Here is a 25,002-nt window from a genome sequence, read left to right as displayed (position 1 = left end):
TCTGCTGGGAAGAATTTATGAGGCCTACAAAGGTGGCCCAGTGTTTGCTGGGAATATCTGGGCAAGTGGCATTTCTCTTTAACTGACTCTGGGCCATGCACTTAAGTAAAGTATGGGCTGTCCTTCTGCAGGTTTAAACATATAGACAACAAATGTCCAGATATCCCAAAGCAAAAAATAATCCCAGTTGATGGTCTGCACACCCTGCATTCACTGGCTGACTGCCAGCACTGCACTTAGCAAGTGAGGAGGGTGCCCCCTCTTTGATTCCTAGGGCTGACAAAGTTAGCCATGTGACCTGTATGAAAATATGTGCACAGTCACCAAAATGACACTCGCACAAAAGTTTGGTCACTGCAGCTCTGTTGGAGCCTAATGTACTTTATAGATTTTTCCATATTTATTTTGAGAGTAGAAGCTTTGTGTTTGATACAGTCTGAAAAACGAAGTACCCGAGGCAAAGTCTCTTCTGATAGATAAGAAATGAAGAAAAACTCTGTAATTTTGTTTGAAGTTCCCCCAAATGCCATTAGTCATTTCAGTTTCTGAGCACTGGCTCATTCACTTGAGACAGACAGTTTAGAAGGGCTGTCAGTTCCATAGACCAAATGCAGATTGATACTGAACTTAGAAACCGACTCAACCGATTAATGACAATGGTTATCTTTTTGGTTGTAGAAAGGGAATTCCGATAGGCCCTTCATTGATTAGGGTGGAGGTGTGCGGGGGTGGGGTGGTGTGGGTGTCTGGTGTGTGTGTGATCACCTTCAATATACTGGGGACCAAGCCAGGCCCCTGGAAAACAAAATGGTGTAAAATAATTTAGACCCTACCTTTAAGGAGCAGGTAGATAACTTTCCTAAAAAGTTGCCAAATTCTGTACTATAATTGGAGGGGGGAAAAAAATTAGTTGTTGAACTATAATAAGAAACATCAGGGAAGAAAAACTGTTGAGATTGTATGACACATGATCTTTGAGATTTTTTTCATCTCTTCGTATGTCTGCCTCCCAGCCTCAGAGCTCATCCTCATTCCTATCTTTTAAAGAAGAAGCACAGGTTGAGATAGTGTGGGTGGGCATTAGTTGAGCTAGAACATTGGGAAAACACCATTGATCTTTGACAACTAGTCACTCTTGACTATTCATGTTAACCAAAAGTCATTTAGTTGCAAGTGACAGAAACTCAATTCAAATTGACATAAGCAAAACCAGATTTTCTTGGGTCATGAAATAAAATTGTCCAGAGAGTGAATGTGAATGGATGAAAGAGTTCAAGTGCTTCAGGAATATCACTTCCTCCAGCTCTTGGTTCTAAATGAATTCAAAAACTCCAAGGAGATCCAACACAGTTCCAGCACAGCAGAAAAAAAAAAAAAAGCTTTTCCTTCGCTATTCCCACAAGGCAGCCCATCACTGCATCAATCATAAAACAGCTTGGGATGGTGGTATTCATAAAAGATTGTGATTATCTGGGTTGGGGTAGGAAAATCCCACTAGAATATCAAGGGCAAGGGTGGGAAGGAAGGACCATGTGGGCAATGCACACTGGGCAGAGAGAAACAAAATATATCAATTGCGCAGTTCTTAGTGGCTTTTCCATGACACTGTAAATACAGAATTTTTTTTAAAAAAAAGGTTTTTGTAAAAGTGGAGGAAGCAGTGGTCTTCCAGCCTAAAGGTGCCCCCTACCCCAGAAATGAGGTGGAAATGGGGGATCAGTGTTGAAAGGAAGAATATCGACTTTGTCTCCTAGAATGAATGTCCACACCCATTCCAGATGATCTGCCTGGAGAAAGCAGTTGAACTTGAATTTAGATAGAAGTTGAAACCATTGAACTTAAAATGAAGTATTAAGTTGAATGTTTAAACCATTGGTTTCAAAGCAAGAACCACTATGAACTGTTCGATAGCGCAGTGTCTTTGGAAGCAGAATTATGTGAAAACACCAGCTTCACTTTTCTCGGAAGCTCTGAGTAATGTCCAGTGTGTTACTTGTCTTTAAATCATAATTTCCACATCTGGGGGCAAATGGAGGCCTTAACAGTACCTACAGGGCTGTTCAGGCATGAAGTTTGTTTGCACATGATGCTTTGCATAGAATCTGGCTCACAGTAAGAGCCGAAAACAATTATGGTATTTCCTTATTTCTCTCTTTCTTTCCATAAGGAAAGAAGATTTTTGGGGGAAAGTTTTCAGTGCTCTAACATGTTGATTGTCACCAGTACTGGCCACATGATTTTCAGGGCCTAGTGCAAGATGGGGAAATGAGGACCTGTGTTTGAAGACTACTAGGACCAATAATGCATTAAACCAAGTGTGGGGCCTTCTCAGCATGGGGCCTCGCATGCCTGCCCAGGCCCCACACCCAGGAAGATGGCTCTGATTCTTACATTACTTTTACTCAAAGAAGAGAATGTTAAATCTCTTCTGAGCAAGGAGGGAGTGGGAGCATTTGCCTGAGGTGTATTTCTTTTGAGGAGCAAATCTTTGAAAAGGAAGTTCCATTTTCTTCAGAAGAAACTGGGAGCAGAAGAAACTTCAGACATGGGTAGGAGATGGACCTATTCCCAGGAGATGCCACTTTCAATTCATTTTAAGGAGGTGTAGAAGAAAGAAGAAAGACTTTTCTTTTTTTTTTTTTAATTTGGATGGGAAGCTTTTTGGAGAGGGAAGACAAATGACAATATGGAAAGGAATTTTCAGTGAAATAACATTATAAATAGCTCTGAAAGCATAACAAAGTGAAGCCAATAAAAATGGATGCGTTTCAGTCTGAAATTCCACAAAGATTCTCTTTCAACAATACACTTTATTAATAAATCCATTTTCTTTGCTCCATTAAAATCATAAAGCTAATCAATTGGTGGTTAGGTTAATGCTACTTTCGTCCTTACTCAAAAAGCTCCCTTGAGCAACAAAGAATTGTTTTGATCTAAGAGATTTAAAAATACATTTAAAAAATTTAATTTCTATAAATTGAAAAAAAAAAATCTCATTTCTGCTCAGTCATGGATTATTCTACCATTCCACAGCAGCAGAGTGAAGGCCCAAATAATCCTCTAATCTATGTGAACTGCAAAGATAGATTGGAAAATCCTCTTGCTTGGCCTGATCCCAACTAATCCAAGATGATGGAAATGTTGCCCCAGTTAAAAGTCAAGGGTAAGAAGCTGGACACACCCTTCTCATTTGGGGTAGCAACTGAACCTGACTCCAACCATCCACAGTAGCAAAGTGACATGCTAACTAATCAATGTAGACATTGAATAAACATTAAGATCCAATGTATAAAAAGCAGAAAACTGGGTGAAAGAGACTTATTTACTTTATCATCCCAGATAAAGGGAAGAGCATATGCCAAACACAGATGTCTTAAAGGTACTTTAAAACATGGTTGCACCAACAGTCAAGCAAGAAAGCCCCATAAAGGGCCGATGGTTTAAAAAAAAAAAAAAAGTGAAAGAAAAAAAATTACAGGCAGAGGAAAAGTTCCAAGACAACTTTTCTTCTGGCACATTGTCAAAAATCTTGTCATACTCTTTCTGGAAGACCATGGACATGTGGTTAAAATTCATTTTGTTAGGTTTTTAATGAGGAGTTTGCAATGTTGGTATTCCACAGTCGCAACTGACATGCATCTTGCCCACGTGGAGATCGCCTCTGGAATCTCATGATCTCAGATAAGTGAGAGTTTAGTTTACTGCTTGGATGAGTCTGTGTGTCTGTTAAAAGGAAAGCTCTGACAACACTTTGAGTGGTTACCGCAGGGCTCTAGATGTTATTCAAGGCAGATTCACTCCCAAGAGATAGTTAAACTAGAAAAATATGGTAGATGTTTCCCATACATGTTCTTTCCCGAGTGACTGCATCACTCAGCGCCTAAGGATTCAGAGCACACATCACAATTGCCCATCCAGTCCAGACTCCTGGATCACATTCTGTGTGTGATCTTAGAACTGGTCTTTTTAAAACGCCCACTGGGGTCCTGATTTGAGACCACTTAACTCTCTACAACTTCATTCTTTGGTTCTCAAAACTGAGAATAGAGATTAGTCCTGCCTTGTGTCAACCCTCACTGTGCTGTCTTCCATCCTGGGAAGACCCAGATTCAAGTTGGAATGTGTTCCTACACAGTACATATTAAAACACGGGTCAACAAACTGTGACTCCCAGGTCAAATCTAGCTAGCAGCCTACTTGTATAAATAAAGCTTTATTGGAACACTGCACATCCATTTGTTTATATGTCATCTATTGCTGCTTTCAGGCCATAAAAACAAATTGAAAGAGTACAACAGAGACTATTAACCTGCAAAGACTAAAATATTTGCAAGCTGATCCTCTCCAAAAGAAGTTTGCTGACCTATCATTTAGAAGATAATCATAGCCAATATTTTGAGAGCTTGCTTGGCCTTAGACCACTTGGGGTACATGAATTGTCTCATGTCCTCCCAGCAGTCCTGAAGAGTAGGTTTTATCATAATTTTTTTTTTTTTCCAGTTAGGGAAAGTGTGGTACAAAGATGTTCTATAATGTAGTCAGGGTTACCCAGAGAGTGAAGAGCCGAGCTAGGCTGTGACCTCTGGCTCCGTAGCCCATGCTCTTAGCTCCCTTTCTCTCTCCATCTCAGGACTGTATCGGATTCCTGCCGTGGCTAGAAGAAAAGCCCCAGGCTACCAGTGAAGGGCATCACTTAGCTAAATGATTTATTCATCTGAAAAAAGGGAAGGATTGGGCTGGATTTTAACCTAGCCATTAATGAGCTTGTTAACCCTGACCTTTCAAATCAATCTTCTATGCCCACCTTTACCTTTTAGAAAGGATTCCATTTTCTAACAATAAAGCACATTTTCCTCTTCTTACAATCTAATGATCACTTGCTATAATGCTACACATCGTAGCAGCCCATCAAACCATTAGTTACACATAAAACCTATTAATGTACAGTATCACAGTTGCATTTTCTTTCAAGTCAATAAAAAGGAAACAATTTATTACAAGGGCCTGATATGCACCTCAGTACATTAAGACAGTCTTTCCCAAAGAGCTGTGTGCTAATCCTGGCCATATTTAGGGACCAAAGTAGTGAGAGAGGCATGGAATTTTCTCCCTGGCCACCGTGAGTTGTGTGAACTTTCTGGGGACTAAAACTTCCTAGGTATTAGTTTCCTCACCTATAAAATTGGGATTATACCACCTACCTTAAAGAGTTTTTATGGAGTAAACTTTAAAACTTACATAAATTATTCGAGTGTTGGGCACAGAATAAGTGTTTCATAAATTTTAAGTTCATTACAATAGTCTTGCTCCAGAACTAAAGATGCTTCATCATCTGATGGTCAGATAGGTGGGCCCCCAAATTGCCCTAATCCATCCTTCAGTGGCCAAGCCAGACAAAAGGATTCTAGGAGGGCATCCCGGACCGCAACGCCACCCCCACCAGATGTCAGTAATTTCTCTGGGAAGAGGGACACATAAAAGTTGTAAATTTTCAAAATAAGCTTTCAGTCCTTGAAACTAGCTGGAGACCAACCTACTCTACTAGTCTCTAGCAGTTCCCGCTGTATACCTCATGGCCACTTCATTTGCATCCATAAAAGTGGGGGTGGGTGGGGAGGTAATGTTTAAAACCAGCCACTGGATCACCAAACATCCTGGGGACTTTTTATATCTGCCTGGAAGTAGCAAGATCAGGAGTAGACAAACGATGAGATGTGGTCTCCAGCTCAGAGCCTTTTATTAGCAAGGCAAGAGAGACATACACACATATATAGATCCATAGGATACATGGATGGGTGGAGAGAGAGCTAATTTTGTTTACCCGTCAGTCTCTCAGTAATGTGGTCCTGGTTGTTGAGGAAGCATTGATGGGAAAGCCAAGGAGGCTGCCCCAGGTAGGAAGGTATTCAGTGCTCAGCGGGTACGACAAAGAGAGATGCCTATGACCGTAGGAGACATTCACATGTGAGGCCCAACCTGATCTGGGTTCTACAACACTGATAGAATTAAGCTTGGGAAGGGGGCAAGAAACTCCGTTTGAGTGGTAGGGAAAATCAAAGCAAATGCAAAAACGTGAGGAGGGAAGAACTATGTGGAGGGAGGTGTTGGGCCAATTATCCTTGCTGACGTGGAGGATCTAAATACGGTAGACAGCAGAGGGAAAACCGCAGGGTAGGTTGAGGCCATGTTACCCATGAACATGGATGACTGGCTGTGGAGGTGACAACCTATTATGAGTGTTTAGTAAACCTGTATCGTCAACAATTTTGAGGACTAAGTCTGTGCAAGAAGCAGACCGTGTTAGTGCTGGTATGGCTTTTCCTCTGCCCTCACGCCCAGCTTGAGTTTCTTCATTTGAAATCTGTAAATATTTGATCGGATCTCAGCACATCACCCGGCTGGCACCCCAGCTCTGTCATTGAAACTTTAGTGGCGTGACCTCTCATATGAGCATTGGGTATTGAAGATGGCTCCTAAGGCAAAAGTCGAGTAGGGTCCTCCTGGGTCTTGCTAGACCTTGGGAAGATCAGGCGGTGGACAGACACTGCCTTTGTCTCTCTGGTGTGTCCAGGATTGACAGTTTTTCTCACACTGTTAGAGTACTGCTCTTTTTTTTTTTTTTTTTCTCTTTTTGCTTGAGCACATGAGGAAGTCATTGAATGTTTTAGGTACCTGCTGTACGGAGGATATGAACCTTTTAACATTCGAAATCACACTTGCTTTGGCAGCAGGCGCAAGCGTGAGAGATGCCCGGGCACAGAATCTAGTGGAGATGCCTTTTCTCCCACTGTGTGTTTGTCCTGGGTCAGGCCCTCCTTGTCTGGAATGGGGAGCAGGACAGGCCACAGTATTAAACTCTCTCTCCAACTCTCTCTCTCTCTGCCAGGCACACAGAACTCAATGCCCCCAACCTCTCCAGGCTTGTGGCTTGGCTCCACTTAACATGTGTTCTCTGATTTGACTCTCTGTTACCCTGATGAAGTAGCACCATCACTAACCTCATTTTAAACATGAAGAAATAAGGCTGGGAGAATTTAGGGTACAGCGACAGCTTGTTAACGGCAGAACTGGGATTTGAACCCAGGTTTGTTTGACTCCGGGCCTCAAGGTACAGCTAGTCATGTAACCTGGGGCTGTGTACATAATTCCTTATTACGTGATCATTGTCCATACCATATATTAGCTATTTATATATTAATACATATATAGCTCATTATATTAATAGAGTAGAATAATAACATATAGTATTACAGCCACTATTATATTATGATCTGTAAAATTAGGATTCTAGTGCCAACTTCTCTGAAGGACCTATGGAATAATATAAACACACCACTCTCAACTCGATATGGTATCTTCTGTAGAATAGCTATTATTGTTGTCATCATTCTACACACATAAGAGAACTACACAGAGCCTACAGGCTAGAAGAAATTGGAGGTTCACTGCCACTCCATTCAACCACAGGTATTTTTTATCCTAAGGGGATAATAGCTAGCCAGGACAGAGCTGTCCTGCGATCCCGTTCATTTCTGCTGCTGCTACTTGCACAGGACAAGCCTAATATACACAATGTTACCCAAAATGTCACTGACTGTTTCTTTAGGGCAACAGAAGCAACCCAGAGTATCTGACTGAGCATTTTCCATGCTGCCTGCCATGAAGAAATGGGTCCCGTAGGCTGGAAGGGCTTAGATTTAGGGAACCCAATCTTAAATTTTGGCTCCATTCCTCCAAGTATGGTCCCACAGTACCCATGTAATAAGATGTCAATGGTTATCTTATCTAACAAGATTGTGTAGGAGACAGCTTTTCAGATGTGCTAGACAATTATCAGTTATTTTCATTTATTTTGGGACATGGGTATAAAGCTGTCATCCTACTAATATGCATTGTGAATCTCAAACTGTATTTGACCAGAGAATCCTATTTTCATGGGATGTCTTGATGAATAAGTATTTCAAAGAACAGATTTTCAGAAAAACTGCCACAGATATTGGTGGCAGAAGTCAGAGGGACTCCCCAGAAAGATTTTGAACAGGGTTCAAGGGCCTTTTGTGTCTGATTGTTTTTATGTTTTGAACTTCTCTGAGTAAATACCAAGGAGCATGATTGCTGGATCCGAGGGTAAAAGTATGCTTTGTTTTCTAAGAACCTGCCAAACTGTCTTCCAAAATCACTGGGCAATTTTGCATTTCCATCTGCAACAAATGAGAATTCCTGTTGTCCCACATCCTCGCCAGTAACTGGTGGTGACACTGTTTTGGATTTGGACTATTCTAACAAGTGAATTAATTACATGTTAAAGTTTTTGTATTGAAGTATAGTTGGTGTACAATATCATGTTACATGTGTACACTATAATGATTTACCTGTGAATCGTTGTACAGGTTTACTCCATTTTTTAGTTATTATAAAATATTGGCACTATTCCTCATGTGTGTCTGATTCTTGTGTAACATTTAACATCGCTTTGGCAAATGAATTGTCAAAAGAAAAAGCCTACAATTCTTAGAAATGCAGTGCTTTTCCTTCATTGATAAAGTGCAATAAATAGAAAACTGTAATCTTGTAAAATAAGCCCCTTTGTCCCACCATTTCCTCCATATTCTTTTTCAGATACGATTTCCAAGATAGGTTTTTCCTTCTTCAGCCAAGTTCAAAGCTTAGTTCACAGTGGAGGCGGTGCCGGCAGCCATTCTGAAGCAAGAATCTTCTCTCCCTGGAAATGGTCCACAGGGCCCAGCTCCCTCCCATTTCATTCACTCATCCAGCTTTTCATTCTTGCTTTGCAGTTACCATAGTACTTTCCCCAAATCTGGAAACTCTCCTTTCCTGTCAGCTAAATCAGAATTTCTCTGTAATCGAAGGTGACCTTCCTTCTCCAGTGGAAGCTTCCAAAGCAGCACCATTATGTCTAAAGAAGAGTTTCTCATAATTTCAGTATGACACATAACGTAAAAAAGTTGAAACGTTGCAGTAAATAGAGAAAGGGAGGAGTTAATTGGGGGCCTTAGGTGGTTCAGATGGTAAAGTGTCTGCCTGCAGTGCAGGAGACCCAGGTTCAATCCCTGGGTTGGGAAGATCCCCTGGAGAAAGAAATGGCAACCCACTCCAGTACTCCTGCCTGGAAAATTCCATGGACTGAGGAGCCTGGTAGGCTATAGTCCATGGGGTCGCAAAGAGTCGGACACGACTGAGTGACTTCACTTTACTCACCTTGAAAAAAGAAATTATTCGTTCACGTTTCGGTTCCCCCTCGCCTTGGCGATGCTTTCTGGTTTTTGTTGTTGCTGGAGTTTAATCGCTTTACGGTGTTGTCTTGGTTTCTGTCTTACAACAGTGTGAATCAGCTGCATGTGTACATATATTACCTCCCTCTGCAGTCTCCCTCTCCGCCACCCTCCGCTCCCAGGTCATCACAGGGCACCGAGCTGAGTTCCCCGTGTTATACGGCAGCGTCCCACTCGTTATCTGTTTTACACGTGGCAGTGTGTGAGTGTCAGTGCAATACTCCCAATTTGTCCCACTCTCCCCCTACCCCCATGTCCACATGCCCATTCTCTACAGCTGCATCTCTATTCCTGCCCCGCAAATAAGTTCATCTCTACCATTTTTTTAGATGCCACATACATGGCTTCCCTGGTGGCTCAGCTGGTAAAGAATCCACCTGCAATGCGGGAGACCTGGGTTCAATCCCTGGGTTGGGAAGATCCCCTGGAGAAGGGAAAGGCTACCCACTCCAGTATTCTGGCCTGGAGAATTCCATGGACTGTAGAGTCCATGGGGTTGCAAAGAGTCGGACATAACTGAGTGACTTTCACTTTCACATGTATGAATAAATTTCAGTTATAACAGTGTGTACTTTTGGGAGATATTATTCTATGATAGCACGAGCAGTACTCTTAACTCCACAGCTCACTTTCATATCTGGGTCATAAATATTTTGCAAAAATATTCCAGAGTTTCATCAGACTACCCCAAGGTCCTCTCGTGATTCCATAATAGTCACATCTTTTTGCTCTGAAATGCTCATCCGTGTTGATTTTCTCCTCTTTCCCTGTTCAGTTCAGTCACTCAGTCATGTCTGACTCTTTGAGACCCCACGGACTGTAGCATGCCAGGCTTCCCTGTCCATCACCAACTCCTGAAGCCTACTCAAACTCATGTCTGTTGAGTCGGTGACACCATCCAACCATCTCATCCTCTGTCATCCCCTCCTCCTTCCGCTTTCAATCTTTCCCAGCATCAGAGTCTTTTCCAGTGAATCAGTTCTTCGCATCAGGTGGTCAAAGTATTGGAGTTTCAGCTTCGGCATCAGTCCTTCCAATGAATATTCAGGACTGATTTCCTTTAGGATGGACTAGTTGGATCTCCTTGTAGTCCAAGGGACTCTTAAGAGTCTTTTCTATCACCATAGTTCAAAAGCATCAATTCTTCGGTGCTCAGCCTTCTTTATAGTCCAACTCTCATATCCATACCTGACAACTGAAAAAACAACAGCATTGACTAGACAGACCTTTGTTGGCAAAGTAAAGTTTCCCTATTAACTGACCTAAATCTGCCAGATTCTCTTTATCAGTAGTTTTACATGTGGTTCAAAAGTAGTTCTCATGGCAGATCCCTCCTTACTCTCCAAAACACAGCATTTCCAACATCACTTTTGTCAATTTCATAAAATTCTACTCCTTTTCCAAGATGGACGTTTCTACTTTTTAACAATTTTAAACTGTTCTGTTGGATGTTTAAAGGTATCCATGAGAGCATGAAGACTAGAAGTCGCAGTTAGTGCTAGATAGAAAAAGTGATGGCTGAATGGAGACAAATCTGTTAAGCTGTCCTTATTGGTATTTGCATGTTATAAAGATGACTTATTTTTGTGCAAACCTGGTCATTTACAAAACTTGAACCATGGGGAGCCTTTGTCCAAGCATATGAAAATTGATAACTCATAAACAATCCATTTTCAGCTTGCAATGTTATAAATCTGATAGGTTGGAAATACCACATTCCGAACAGGAGGAAAATCCAAAATGTTGTGTTGGGTACGAGTTAAATTTGAAAGTCAGAAGTTTATGTGCATTTTAAGAGGAAAAAGAAAACACATAAAATCTACCAGAGATGATGAAATATCTGAGCCCTTTTACTTTAATTTCTCATATTTCACTTGAGTCTTGGTTTGCACCAAACAGGTTATATGGTGATTCAGTTGCTAAGTCGTGTCCAACTCTTTGTGAACCCATGGACTATATATAGCCTGCCAGGGTCCTCTGTCCATAGGATCTTCGCCAAGAATACTGGAATGAGTTGCCATTCCCTTCCCAGAGGATCTTTCCAACCCAGGGATTGAACCCAGGTCTCCTGCATTGCATTGCAGGCAGATTCTTTACCAACTGAGCTACCAGGAAAGCCCCCTGGTATTACCAAACAGATAATAGACGTGTTTATAATCAGTCAGGGAAATTCCTAGTGGTTAGGACTTCATGCTATCACTGCCAAGGACATGGGTTCCATCCCTGGTTGGGGAATTAAGATACTGCGTAAGTCACACAATGTGACCAAAACAACAACAACAACAACACACAAAAAAAACACTCCGAGATGGTAGATTTGCTTCAGATTTACTCCATATAAAGTACAAAACTAGGCAAATCTAGTCTATGCTGTTAAAAATCAGGATGATGATTACTCTTGGAATTCTTCTGTAGGAAATACTGGCCTCTCTCTCCCTCTCCTGTTTGTTTATTCAATACTTTATTTACATCAGTATGGACCCATGTACATTAATTTTACTTTTCGAGTAATAGTACTACATTGTTTATTTTAGCTCAGATTATTCCCCTCAAGTTGTTCCCCTTATTAAGATTTAATTAACAAATAAATTTGTAAAATATTTAAAGTGTATAATGTGATGATTTGACATACATATACTGTGAAAGGATTACACCATCTAGTTAATTATTATATCCATTACCTCATGTTGACTGTTTTCTTGAGTGCATGTGAGAATATTTAAGTTTTACTCTCTTAAAAAATCGCAATTATGCCGTAAAGTATCGTCAACTATAGTTACCACGTTATACGGTAGATCCTCAGAATTTACTAATCTTCTAACTGAAACTTTGAACCCTTTGACCAACTTCTCCCTTGTACCCCACCTTCATCTTCTGGCAACCACTTTTCTACTTTGTTTCAATGAGTTTTACCTTTTTTTTTTTTTAGATTCTGCATATTGATGATACCATGCAGTATTTGTCTTCCTCATTTCGTTTAGCATAATTCTATTCTGGTTCATCTGTGTTGTCACAAATGACAGGATGTCTTTTTTTTTTTTTTTCCTTACCTAGTTTCTTTTACTTTTGATGAGAACAATTAAGATTTTCAAATATGCAATGTAATATTGTTAACTATAGTTACCATAGTGTACATTACATCCTCATGAGTTCTTCATTCTACAACTGGGAGGAAGGTTGTACCTTTTGACCACTTTTATCCACTTTGCCCACCACCACCCCACATCTCTGGCAACCACCAATTTGTTCTGTGTATCTATAGGCTTAGTTTGTTCTTTCTTTATTTCTATTTCACATGTAAGTTAGATCATACGATATTTGTCTTTCTCTGTCTGACTTCTTTTATTTATCATGCCACCCTCAAGTTCCATCCATGTTATTGAAAATGGCAAGATTTCTTTCTTTTTCAAGGTTGAATAATATCTTGTTTTGTGTGTGTGTATCTGTGCACATGCACACATCACATCTTCTTTATCCATTCATTCGCCAACAGACTTTTAGATTGTCTCATACTTTGGCTATTGTGAACACTGCTGCTATGAACCCGAGAGCACTGGTATCCCTTTAAGGTAATGATTTCATTTCCTTTGGCTACATACCCAGAAGTGAAGTTGATGGACCAATAGTAGCTTTAGGACTTCTCTGGTGGTTCAGTGATCAAGAGTTCTCCTGCAGTACAGGAGACACAGTTTTGATCCCTAGGTCAGGAAGATCCCGGGAGGAGGGTGTGGCAACCCACTCCAGGATTGCTGTCAAGAGAATCCCTATGGACAGAGGAACCTGGCGGGCTACGGTCCATGGGGGTCGCAAAGAGTTGGACATGACTGAAGCGACTGAGCATGCATACACACACGCATAGTAGCTTTATTGGTAATTCCTTGAAAAACCTCCATACTTGTTTTGTAGTGGTTGTGCCAATTTTCATTTCTACTAACAGCATACAAGGGTTCACATTTTTCCACATCCTTGCCAAAACTAGTTATTTCTTGTCTTTTTGATAATAGCCAAATATTAGGTGTGAAGTGATTCCTCATCATGCTTTTGATTTGCATTTCCTTGGTGACTAGTGTTGCCAGATACTTTTTCATGAATCTGTTGGCCATCTGTATAACTTCTTTGGAAAAATGTCTATTCAGGTCCTCTGCCATTTCTAATCAAATACTTTGTGAGTGGGCTTTTTTTTTTTTGCTATTAAATTTTAAAATTTAAGTAATTTGTTTGATTTTATATTGGATTGCAGTTGATTAAAATGTGTTAGTTTCAGGTGCACAAAAAAACTGATTCACTCATACATACACTTGTATCTACTATTTTTCAAATTCTTTTCCCATTTGGATTACTACAGAATATTGAAGAGTTGCCCAAAGCATAATATGTCCTTTTTGTTTATCTATTTTCAATATAGCAGTGCATATATGTCAGTTCCAAACTCCCAGTCTCTCTCTCCCCTCCACCCTTCCCCAGGTAATTGTAAATTCACTCTCTAAATCTCTGAGTCTGCTTCTATTTTGTAAATAAGTTCATTTCTATCATTATTTTTTAGATTTCACATATAAGTGATATTATATGATATGTCTTTGTCTGTCTGACTTACTTCATTTAGTATGAAAATCTCTAGGTCTGTCCATGTTGCTGCAAATGGTGTTATTTCATTCTTTTTTATGACTGGGTAATAAGAAAGGCAATCCCAAAGAATGCTCAAACTACCACACAATTGCACTCATCTCACACGCTAGTAAAGTAATGCTCAAAATTCTCCAAGTCAGGCTTCAGCAATACGTGAACCAAGAACTTCCAGATGTATAAACTGGTTTTAGAAAAGGCAGAAGAACCAGAGATCAAATTGCCAATATCCACTGGATCATCGAAAAAGCAAGAGAGTTCCAGAAAAGCATCTATTTCTGCTTTATTGACTATGTGAAAGCCTTCAACTGTGTGGATCACAATAAACTGTGGAAAATTCTGAAAGAGATGGGAATACCAGACCCCCTGACCTGCCTCTTGAGAAACCTGTATGCAAGTCAGGAAGCAACAGTTAGAACTGGACATGAAAAAACAGACTGGTTCCAAATAGGAAAAGGAGTACATCAAGGCAGTGTATTGTCACCCTGCTTATTTAACTTATATGCAGAGTACATCATGAGAAACTCTGGGCCGGAAGAAGCACAAGCTGGAATCAAGATTGCCGGGAGAAATATCAATAACCTCAGATATGCAGATGACACCACCCTTATGGCAAAAAGTGAAGAGGAACTAAAAAGCCTCTCGATGAAAGTGAAAGAGGAGAGTGAAAAAGTTGGCTTAAGCTTAACATTCAGAAAACTAAGATCATGGCATCTGGTCCCATCACCTCATGGGAAATAGATGGGGAGACAGTGGACACAGTGTCAGACTATTTTTTGGGGCTCCAAAATCACTGTGGATGGTGACTGCAGCCATGAAATTAAAAGACGCTTACTCCTGGGAAGGAAAGTGATGACCAACCTGGATAGCATATTAAAAAGCAGAGACAGTACTTTGCCAACAAAGGTCCATCTGGTCAAGGCTATGGTTTTTCCAGTAGTCATGTATGGATGTGAGAGTTGAACTGTGAAGAAAGCTGAGTGCCGAAGAATTGATGCTTTTGAACTATGGTGTTGTAGAAGACTCTTGAGAGTCCCTTGCACTGCAAGGAGATCCAACCAGTTCATCCTAAAGGAGATCAGTCCTGGGTGTTCATTGGAAGAACTCATGCTGAAGCTGAAACTCCAGTACTTTGGCCACCTCATGCGAAGAGTTGATTCATTGGAAAAGATCCTGATGCTGGGAGGGATTGGGGGCAGGAGAAGAAGGGGACGACAGAGGATGAGATGGCTGGATGGCATCACCAACTCGATGGGCATGAGTTTGGGTAAACTCTGGGAGTTGGTGATGGACAGGGAGGCCTGGAATGCTGCGATTCATGGGGTCGCAAAGAGTCGGACATGACTGAGTGACTGAACTGAACTGAACTGAATATTCCAGTATATATCTGTGCCACACCTTCTTTAGCCATTCCTCTATTGATGGACATTTCAGTTGCTTCCATGTTTTGACTACTTTAAATACTGTGGCAAAGAACAATGCAGTGTTTGTATCTTCTTAAAGTATGGTTTTCTTTGGCTATGTGTCCATCTGGGATTGCCAGATCATGTTGTTGTTGTTGTTCAGTTGCTAAGTTACATCCAACTCTTTGTGACCCCCACGGACTGCAGCACCCAGACCTCCCTGTCCCTCACCATCTCCTGGAGTTCACTCAAGTTCATGCCCATTGAATCGGTGATGCCATCCAACCATCTCATCCTCCGCTGCCCTCACCTCCTGTTGCCAAATCATATGGTGGTTCTGTTTTCATTTTTTTAAGGAACCTCCATACTGTTCTTCATCATGGCTATTACAATTTATATTCCCAGCAACAGGGTAGGAGGGGGATTCCCTTTTCTCCAGCATTTATTGTTTGTAGATTTTCTGATGATAGTCACACATCAGACTTGTGTCACCTCATTGTAGTTTTTATTTGCATTTCTCTATTAATTCACAATGAACATCTTTTTGTGTGCTTTTTGGCCATCTGTATATCTTCTTTGGAGAAGTGTCTGTTTAGGTCTTCTGCCCATTTTTCTAATTTTTTTTTTTTTGCAGAGCTGCATAAACAGCTTGTATATTTTGGAGATTAATCCCTTGTCGGTCACTTTGTTTGTGAATATCCTCTCCCATTCTGTGGGTTGTCTTTTCCCTTTGTTTATGGTTTCCTCTGCTGTACAAAAGCTTTTAAGTTTAATTAGGTCCCATTTGTTTATTTTTGTTTTTATCTTTATTGCTCTGAGAGGTGTATCCAAAAAATCTTTCTGTGATTTATGTCAAACAGTGTTCCGCCTATGTTAGGCAAGTTCTCAGACTTTTAAAGTATCCAGCCTTACATTTTGGACTTTAATCCATTTTGAGTTCATTTTTGGTGTTAGTGAATGTTCCAATTTCATTGTTTTATATGTAATTTTCCAGTTTTCCCAATACCACTTATTGAAAAGTCTGTTTTTTCTCCATTGTATATTCTTGCCTCTTTTATCATAGATTAATTGACAGGTTGTTTCCTTTGTTTTTGGTATCAAATCCACAAAAACAAATTATTGTCAAGACTAGCACCAAGGAGCTTACCCCTTTTTTCTCCTAATTTGATGGTTTTAGATCTTACTCAAACTGTCCTGTCTCTGAGGATCAGGAACACGTTCAGACTGACTACTGTGTCCTTTTGACATGCTGCCTACTCTTTTGTTTTCTGAGCACTTCCTTAATTTGTGGTAATAAAAAAAATGCTATAGGAATTTTCCCTATTCCAGTCCTAGAACCAGCTTTTTTTCTAAGAAGCCCTCTTATTAAATTGTGTAAAATATCAGCTTCTTGAAAACACCACATTGTCTGCCCCCCCCCCAACCCCCCCCCCCCCCCCCCCCCCATTTCAAAATCTCTGAGCATCCTTGGCACCTGGTAGCCCTGGCTTATTTCTCATAGATTGAACGCTCCATGACCCCATAGGTATTACAAGCTTATTAAATGTCCTAGTGGCCTCTGGACTATCAGGTCTTAGTTAGTAATCTGTAAGAACAAGAAATGATGAGCTCAGTCTGGCTGCAGTCTGTCTCCTTAGCTTCTTTGTGCCTAGCCTAATTCCTTTTTCTGTAAAGTGAGAGTGGAACTCACACCAACTCTCCCCAGTAGCTCTCCCCAGTAGAGCTGGTGTGAGCTAATTACAGGAGCCAACCCATACAAGGCTCTTAGAACAGGTTTTGGCACACAGTAAGTGCTCAATAAAGAGTAGATATTTTTATCCCTAGTGTGTTTTACTAAAGTAGAGTCTGCAAGTTGGTTTTGGTTTGTTTCATCTGTTTCCTGGGACAGCATCTATTGGTTTACACCGATTCTCCATTTTAATCTGTTGACCAAAGCCTAGGCTAACCTTTATCTCACCTTATATCATAGACTAATGTTAGTATGTATTCTCTCATCCTCTGAGTTCACAGCGTTACAGAATGAGTAAGAACACAAGCTTTTCCACCGGTGACTCTAGCTCTTGTCCTGCAATATGGATCTGTCTGTTCCTTCCCCTGGGCCTGCACTCGGGACCTGAGCAGGGCTGGTGCTTCCACTGAGGGTCCAGGAAAGTGGCGTTCCCTTACTGTCACTTGAGACCAGGATGCCCAAAAGCCAGGTCACATATGTGCAGCAGAGTTTCATACATGAACCTTGTACTGGAGAGGATTGCAGACAATGCATGATGAATATCACCGTCAGACTGAACAGTCACTCAGAGAAACCACCTTTCCTGTTACAAGGATAAGCCAGTGAGGGATAGAGTAAAGATAGGAATTTTTTCCTCAGTGTTTCGGAGTGAGTTTATGTTCCCATTTCATGGACCTGTGCTAATAACAGGATAGGAGGAAAGACGGTCCCTCACCATTCCCATGTCCTTCCCCTAAAGTGTGAATCACAGACAACACAAGCCTTCTTTTCTCCCCAAGAGGATTATGTCACATGTAAAGGACGTCAGCAACTAAAAAGAGCCCCTCTGAATCACCTGAATCAGAAAAATAATCTAGGAATCTCATTTATTCGATTTTTCTCTTTTAAACACAAACTGCATCCTTAGGTCCAAAACAAATATTATATGTGGAAGTCAGTTGCTTAGTTAGCACAAGAGCAGTTTTGTTTCCATTATATAAATTCAAGTTTGGATAGGTTGGGGGACTTAGGTAAAAGCCACAGGCCTCCCTCTCAGTGTTGGTCACCTGTCCTGAAAAGGGCCTCTTCCAGTCTTTTATGAATGGACTCTGATTGGCAGTCCTGAGCCCATTGGCCTGGATATGACCAAGGACAGTAAACTCAAGAACAGGCCTTGCAAATAGGTCATACCTCCCCTGTCAACACTGATGGATTGTGAGTGGGTGTTTGGAGTCTGATGCTGAGCAATCCGAGGCCACTTTGGGACCCGCGGGTGGCGGGGGAGGGGAAGGTGACTGTGATATCTGCCATGGGTTTGACAAGACAGAGCATCAGTAAGGGCTGGGTTTTTGTAACTCTTATACATTCTTGTACATCTCCTCATCAGCTTTCACACTAATGTCTCCACTTATTGAAACCTCCAAAGGCTCAAATATCTATTGCCCCTCTCATTGGATGGACTCATCCTTGGGAAGGTGAGCTACAAGACAGGATTTATGGCAAGGATTAAAAACTCAAATAACTACCAGGCGGGTAACATTACTAGAACAGGAACATAATTTCGTAGTGGCAAAAGCAAAATGAACAATTATAAATGTGCCATAAAGTGAAAAAGACAGGATGTGACCAGAACCATTGAACCTCTGTAGGCCCATACCCAGTCATGTTTCTCATATTCTCCCCTCACCATCCCCATCACCGCCCACCGCCCCAGGGGAAACCACAAACCTTAGTGTTTATTGATTTGCCATAGCTCCAAAACAAAGTATTGTTAGTTTTGCTGCTTGGGAACTTATACAGTCATTCTTGAATTACTTGCTTATTTCCTGCACAGTAGTGCCCTGAGAATTCCAGTTTATATGATTCATTCACTGCCATTGCTTTTATAGGTTACCAGTTTATATCCAACAATTCATTTTCCCGTCCTATTTTTGATGGGTGCATGGTTTCCAGCATTTTACCATCACAGATAGTGCAGCTGTTAAAAACATACTTTTATGCCTGATTTTCTCTGGAGTGAATTTCTTGAGCAGATTTTCTAGGTTGTAGGGAACGTGCTTGTTGACCCTTGCTAGTTGGTGCTGCAGTGTTTTCTAAAGTGGGTGTGTCCTTTCCACTCCCCATTTGCCATGTAGGAAAGCTCGTCTTGTTCTCCACCCAGCACAACACTTGATTTTGTTGGGTTCTTGATGTTTGCCAAACAACTGAGTGTGAACTAGTTTCTCATTGCAATTTTAATTTGCATCTTTCTGACAACAAATGTGGTTATACATCCTTTCATATTTGGGGGGCATTTTTAATTCCTTTTCCTGTGAAATGTCCGTTGGTGTCCTTTTCTTAAATTAATTTTTGTTCTTTAAATGAGATAGATATATATATATTTAATTGATTGACAATATTAGATTATTTTCAGGTGTATACAACATAGTAATTCAAATTGTTTATAGATTATACTCTATCTATAGTTATTATAAAACATTTACTATATTCCCTGTGCTATACAATATATCTTTGTGATGTATTTGTTTTATACATAGTAGTTTGAACCTCTTAATCCTCTGCCTCTATCTTGCCCCTCCCACCACCCGTCTCCCCACTGATAACCATTATTTTGTTCTCTATATTATGAATCTGCTTTTTTTTGCTTTTATATTTACTAGTTTATTTTTTAAATTCCACATGTAAATGATAATATATTGTATTGTCTTTCTCTGAGTTCTTTCACTAAGCATAATACCCTCCAGGTCCATCCATGTTGTTATAGATGGAAAAACAAAATTTCATTCTTTCTTTATGACTAAGTAGTAATGCATTGTGTGTGTGTGTGTGTGTGTGTCTTCTTTATCCATTTATCTGTTGCTGGACACTTGGGTTGCTTCTCAGCTATTATAAATAATGCCACCATGGACGTTGGGGTTCATGAAGATTTTCAAATTAGTATATTCGTTTTCTTTGAATATATACATGGAACTATAACTGCTGGGTCATGTGGTAGTTCTATTTTTATTTTTTTAAGGAACTTCCATACTGTTTTCTTCAGTGACTGTACCAATTCCATTCATACCAACAATGCACAAGGTTCTATTTTCTCTGCATCTTGCTAACCTTTGTTATTTGTGGTCTTTTTGATGATCCATCTGATGGGTGTAAGGTGATATCTCATTGGGGTTTTGTGTTTCTCCACTGATTAGTGATGTTGACCATCTTTTCATATGCCTGTTGGCAATCTGTAAATCTTTTAAAAAAATGACCATTCGAGTCTTCTGACCATTTTAAAATTAGATTCGTCACCCATTTATGATTTTAAAAACTCTCCAGAAAACAGGCATACACGCATACCTAACATACATACCTAGACATAATAGTGCCCTTACATGATAAACCCACAACTAGCGTCACATGCTGCGCTGTGCTTAGTCACTCAGTTGTGTCTGACTCTTTGTGACCCCATAGACTGTAGCCCGGCAAGCACCTCTGTCCATGGGAATTCTCCATGCAAAAATACTGGAATGGGTTGCTATGCCCTCCTCCAGGGGATATTCCCAACCCAGGGAACAAATCCAGGTCTTCTGCACTGCAGGCGGATTCTTTACCATCTGAGCCACCACTCAATGGTTAAAAAGCTAAAAGCATCCCCCCGAAGATCAGGAACAAGACACGGATGTCCACTATCTTGCCACTTTTATTAAACATGATATTGGAAATCCTAAACACAGCAATCAGACAAGAAAGATAAATGAGGAAAACAGATCAGAAAGGAAGAAGTAAAACTCCCACTGTTTACAGATGACATGACACTGTACATAGAAAATATTTAATGACTCTACCAAAAAGCTGCTGGAGCTTATCAATGAATACAGTGGTAGGATACAAAGTTAATACACAGAAATCTGTTGCGTTTCTATACACTAATAATGAGCTATCAAAAAGAGAGATTAATCTCATTTAAAATCACAACAAAAATAATAAAATACCTAGGGATAAACTTACTAATGAACGGAAAGACTTGTACTCAGAAAACTATAAGATACTGATGAAAGAAACTGAAAACTTCACAAACAGTAAGATACACTGTGTTCAAGAATAAGAAAAATCAATATTTTTAGAATGACCCTAGTACCCAAGGGAATGCACAGATTCAGTGCCTTCCCTATTCAAAATGCTAATAGCATTTTTCACAGATCTAGAACAAATAATTTTGAAATTTGTATGGTACCATGAAAGATCCAGAATAACCCAAACAATCTTGAGATAAAAGAACAGAGTTGTAGGTATCATGCTTCCTGATTTCAGACCATACTACAAAGCTATAATAATCAAACCAATGTGACATTGGTACAAAAATAAACACGTCAATCAATGGAACACAGTAGAGAGCCCAGAAATAAACTCCATTCACTTATGCTCAATTACTCTATGACAAAGGAGGCAAAAATATACAATGGAGAAATGACAGTCTCTTCAATAGTGGTACTGGAAAAATTGGACAGCTACATTGTAAAAGAATGAAATTAGAACATTCTCTAACACCATACACAAAAGTAAACTCAAAATGGATAAAAGACCTAAATGTAAGACTGAATACTATAAAACTCTTAGACGGAAACATAGGGAGGATACTCTTTGACATAAATTGAAGCAAGATCTTTTTGGACCCACCTCCTAGAGTAATGAAGCTAAAAATGAAAATAAACAAATGGGACCTAATTAAAGTTAAAAGCTTTTGCTCGGCAAAGGGAACCATAAACAAAGTGAAAAGACAACCCACAGAATGGGAGAAAATATTTGCAAATGAAGCAACTGACAAGCGATTAATCTCTGAAATATACAAACAGCTCGTGCAGCTCAATATAAAGAAAAAAAATAACCCAATCAAAAAATAGACAGAAAATGTAAATAGACATTTCTCCAAAGAAGGCATACAGATGGCCAAAAAGCATATATATACAGTTTTAATCTTCTTTGTATGTGTAGTCAGTGTTGCCAGAGGTTTGTTTATCTTTTTATTTTTTTCAAAGTACTAGCTTTTAGTTTGGTAATCTCTATTTTTCCTCTCTGTTACATACACATTTATTTTCTTCTGTTGTGTATCCTTATTTCTTTATTTTTATCCATTTGCTCTATTTCCTTTCTCATTTTTAAACAGTTTTATTATAGTGCAACTGATAGCATAAAGTGTACAGTTTGATTAGATTGACACGTGTAGTGCCATGACACAACTACCTCAGTGAAAACAGTTGATATATTCAGGTCACTGGGAAGTTTCCTCATGCCACTTTTTGACTAATCCCTTCCTCCCATCCATCCCAGCACCCTGGTACATAGGTAACCATCAATCTGCTTTCTCTCAATCAATCTGCATTTCTTATGACATATTTAAATGGAATAACAATGTATGTACTCTTTGTTTTGCTGTGGCTTTAAAGTTCATTTTTTGTGGTTGTTGTATTGGCATAGATCTTGTAGCAGATTTGATATGCTTTATTGTTGGGTAATATTTCATTATATGGCTATATCGTAAATCCATTGGCATAATGATGGACATTAGTTGTTTCTGAGTTTTTACTATTACAAATAAAACTGCTGTGATGTTTCATGTATATTTTATTGTATTAACACATTCTCTGTTTTCTCTTGGGTAAATATCTAGGCATGGGATGACTAGATGGCATGGTTGGTAATGATTAACTTGCCCATGAGTGTCCAGGAGTCTCCGGGGCTGAGGTGTGGGTTGGTGGTGGCCTGCAGCAGTGCATGCATGGGACCTTTTGAAGGAGGTCAGAAGCCATTATCTTCATTAACTCCACCATAGTTTGGCCTCAGGTCAAACAGTAGGGAGGGAACACAGCCCCACCCATCAACAGGAAATTGGATTAAAGATTTACTGAGCATGGCCCTACCCATCAGAACAAGAGCCAGTTTCCCCCTCAGTCAGTTTCTTCCATCAGGAAGCTTCCATAAGCCTCTTATCCTTCTCAGAGGGCAAAAAGACTGAAAACCACAATCACAGAAAACTAACCAATCTGATCACATGGACCACAGCCTTGTTTAACTCAGTGAAACTATGAGCCATGCTGTATAGGGTCAGCCAAGACAGATGGGTCATGACGGAGAGTTCTGACAAAATGTGGTCCACTGGAAAAGGGAATGGCAAACCACTTCAGTATTCTTGCCTTGAGAACCCCATAAACAGTATGAAAAGGCAAAGTGATAGGACACTGAAAGATGAACTCCCCAGGTAGGTAGGTGCCCAATATGCTACTGGAGATCAGTGGGGAAATAACTCCAGAAAGAATGAGGAGACAGAGCCAAAACAACACACAGTTGTGGATGTGAGTGGTGATGGAAGTAAAATCCAATTCTGTAAAGAGTAATATTGCATAGGAACCTGGAATGTTAGGTCCATGAATCGAGGCAAATTGGAAGTGGTCAAATAGGAGATGGCAAGAGTGAACATTGACATTTTAGGAATCAGCGAACTACAATGGACTTGAGTGGGTGAATTTAACTCAGATGACCATTATATCTACTAGTGTGGACAAGAATCCCTTAGAAGAAATGGAGTAGCCATCATAGTCAACAAAAGAGTCCAAAATGCAGTACTTGGATGCAATCTCAAAAATGACAGAATGATCTCTATTCATTTCCAAGGCAAACCATTCAATATCACAGCAATCCAAGTCTATGCCCTTACCAGTAATGCTGAAGAAGCTGAAGTTGAATGGTTCTATGAAGATCTACAAGACCTTCTAGAACTAAAACCCAAAAAAGATGTCCTTTTCATTAAAGGGGCCTGGAATGCAAAAGTAGGAAGTCAAGAAATACCTGGAGTAACAGGCAAATTTGGCCTTGGAGTACAGAATAAAACAGGTCCAAGGCTAATAGAGTTTTGCCAAGAGAACACACTGGTCATAGCAAATACCCTCTTCTAACACAAGAGAAGGCTCTACACATGGACCTCACCAGATAGTCAATACCAAAATCAGATTGATTATATTCTTTGCAGCCAAAGATGGAGAAGCTCTATACAATCAGCAAAAATAAGATCAGGAGCTGTCTGTGGCTCAGATCATGAACTCCATATTGCCAAGTTAGACTTAAATTGAAGAAAGTAGGGAAAACCGCTAGACCATTCAGGTATGGCCTAAATCAAATCCCTTACAATTATACAGTAAGTGACAAATAGATTCAAGGGATTAGATCTGATAGAGTGCCTGAAGAACTATGGACAGAGGTTCGTGACATTGTACAGGAGGCAGTGATCAAGACCATCCCCAAGAACAAAAATGCAAAAAGGCAAAATGGTTGTCTGAGGAGGCCTTACAAATAGCTGTGAAAAGAAGAGAAGCAAAATGCAAAGGATAAAAGGAAAGATATACCCATTTGAATGCAGCATTCCAAAGAATAGCAAGGAGAGAAAAGAAAGCCTTCCTCAGCAATCAATGTAAAAAAATAGAGGAAAATAATAGAATGGGAAAGACTAGAGATCTATTCAAGAAAATAAGAAAAAAAAGAAAAAAAAAGAGAGAAAAAAAAGAAAAGAGGGGAAAAAAAAAAAAAGAAAATGAGAGACCAAGGGAACATTTCATGCAAAGATGGGCACAATAAAGGACAAAAATGGTATGGACCTAAGAAGCAGAAGATTTTAAGAAGAGGTGGCAAAAATACACAGAAGATCTATACAGAAAAGATAACCATGATGGTGTGTGATCACTTACGTAGAGCCAGACATCCTGAAATGCGAAGTCAAGTGGCCCTTAGGGAGTATCACTACGAACAAAGCTCTTGGAGGTGATGGAATTCCAGCTGAGCTATTTCAAATCCTAAAAATGATGCTGTGAAAGTGCTGCATTCAATATGCCAGCAAATTTGGAAAACTCAGCAGTGGCCACAGGACTGGAAAAGGTCTGTTTTCATTCCAGTTCCTAAGAAAGGCAATGCCAAAGAATGCTCAAACTACTGCACAATTGCACTC

This window comes from Dama dama, chromosome 24 (genome assembly GCF_033118175.1).
Source record: "Dama dama isolate Ldn47 chromosome 24, ASM3311817v1, whole genome shotgun sequence".
Classification (NCBI taxonomy): domain Eukaryota; kingdom Metazoa; phylum Chordata; class Mammalia; order Artiodactyla; family Cervidae; genus Dama; species Dama dama.
This window is presented reverse-complemented; position numbering follows the sequence as displayed.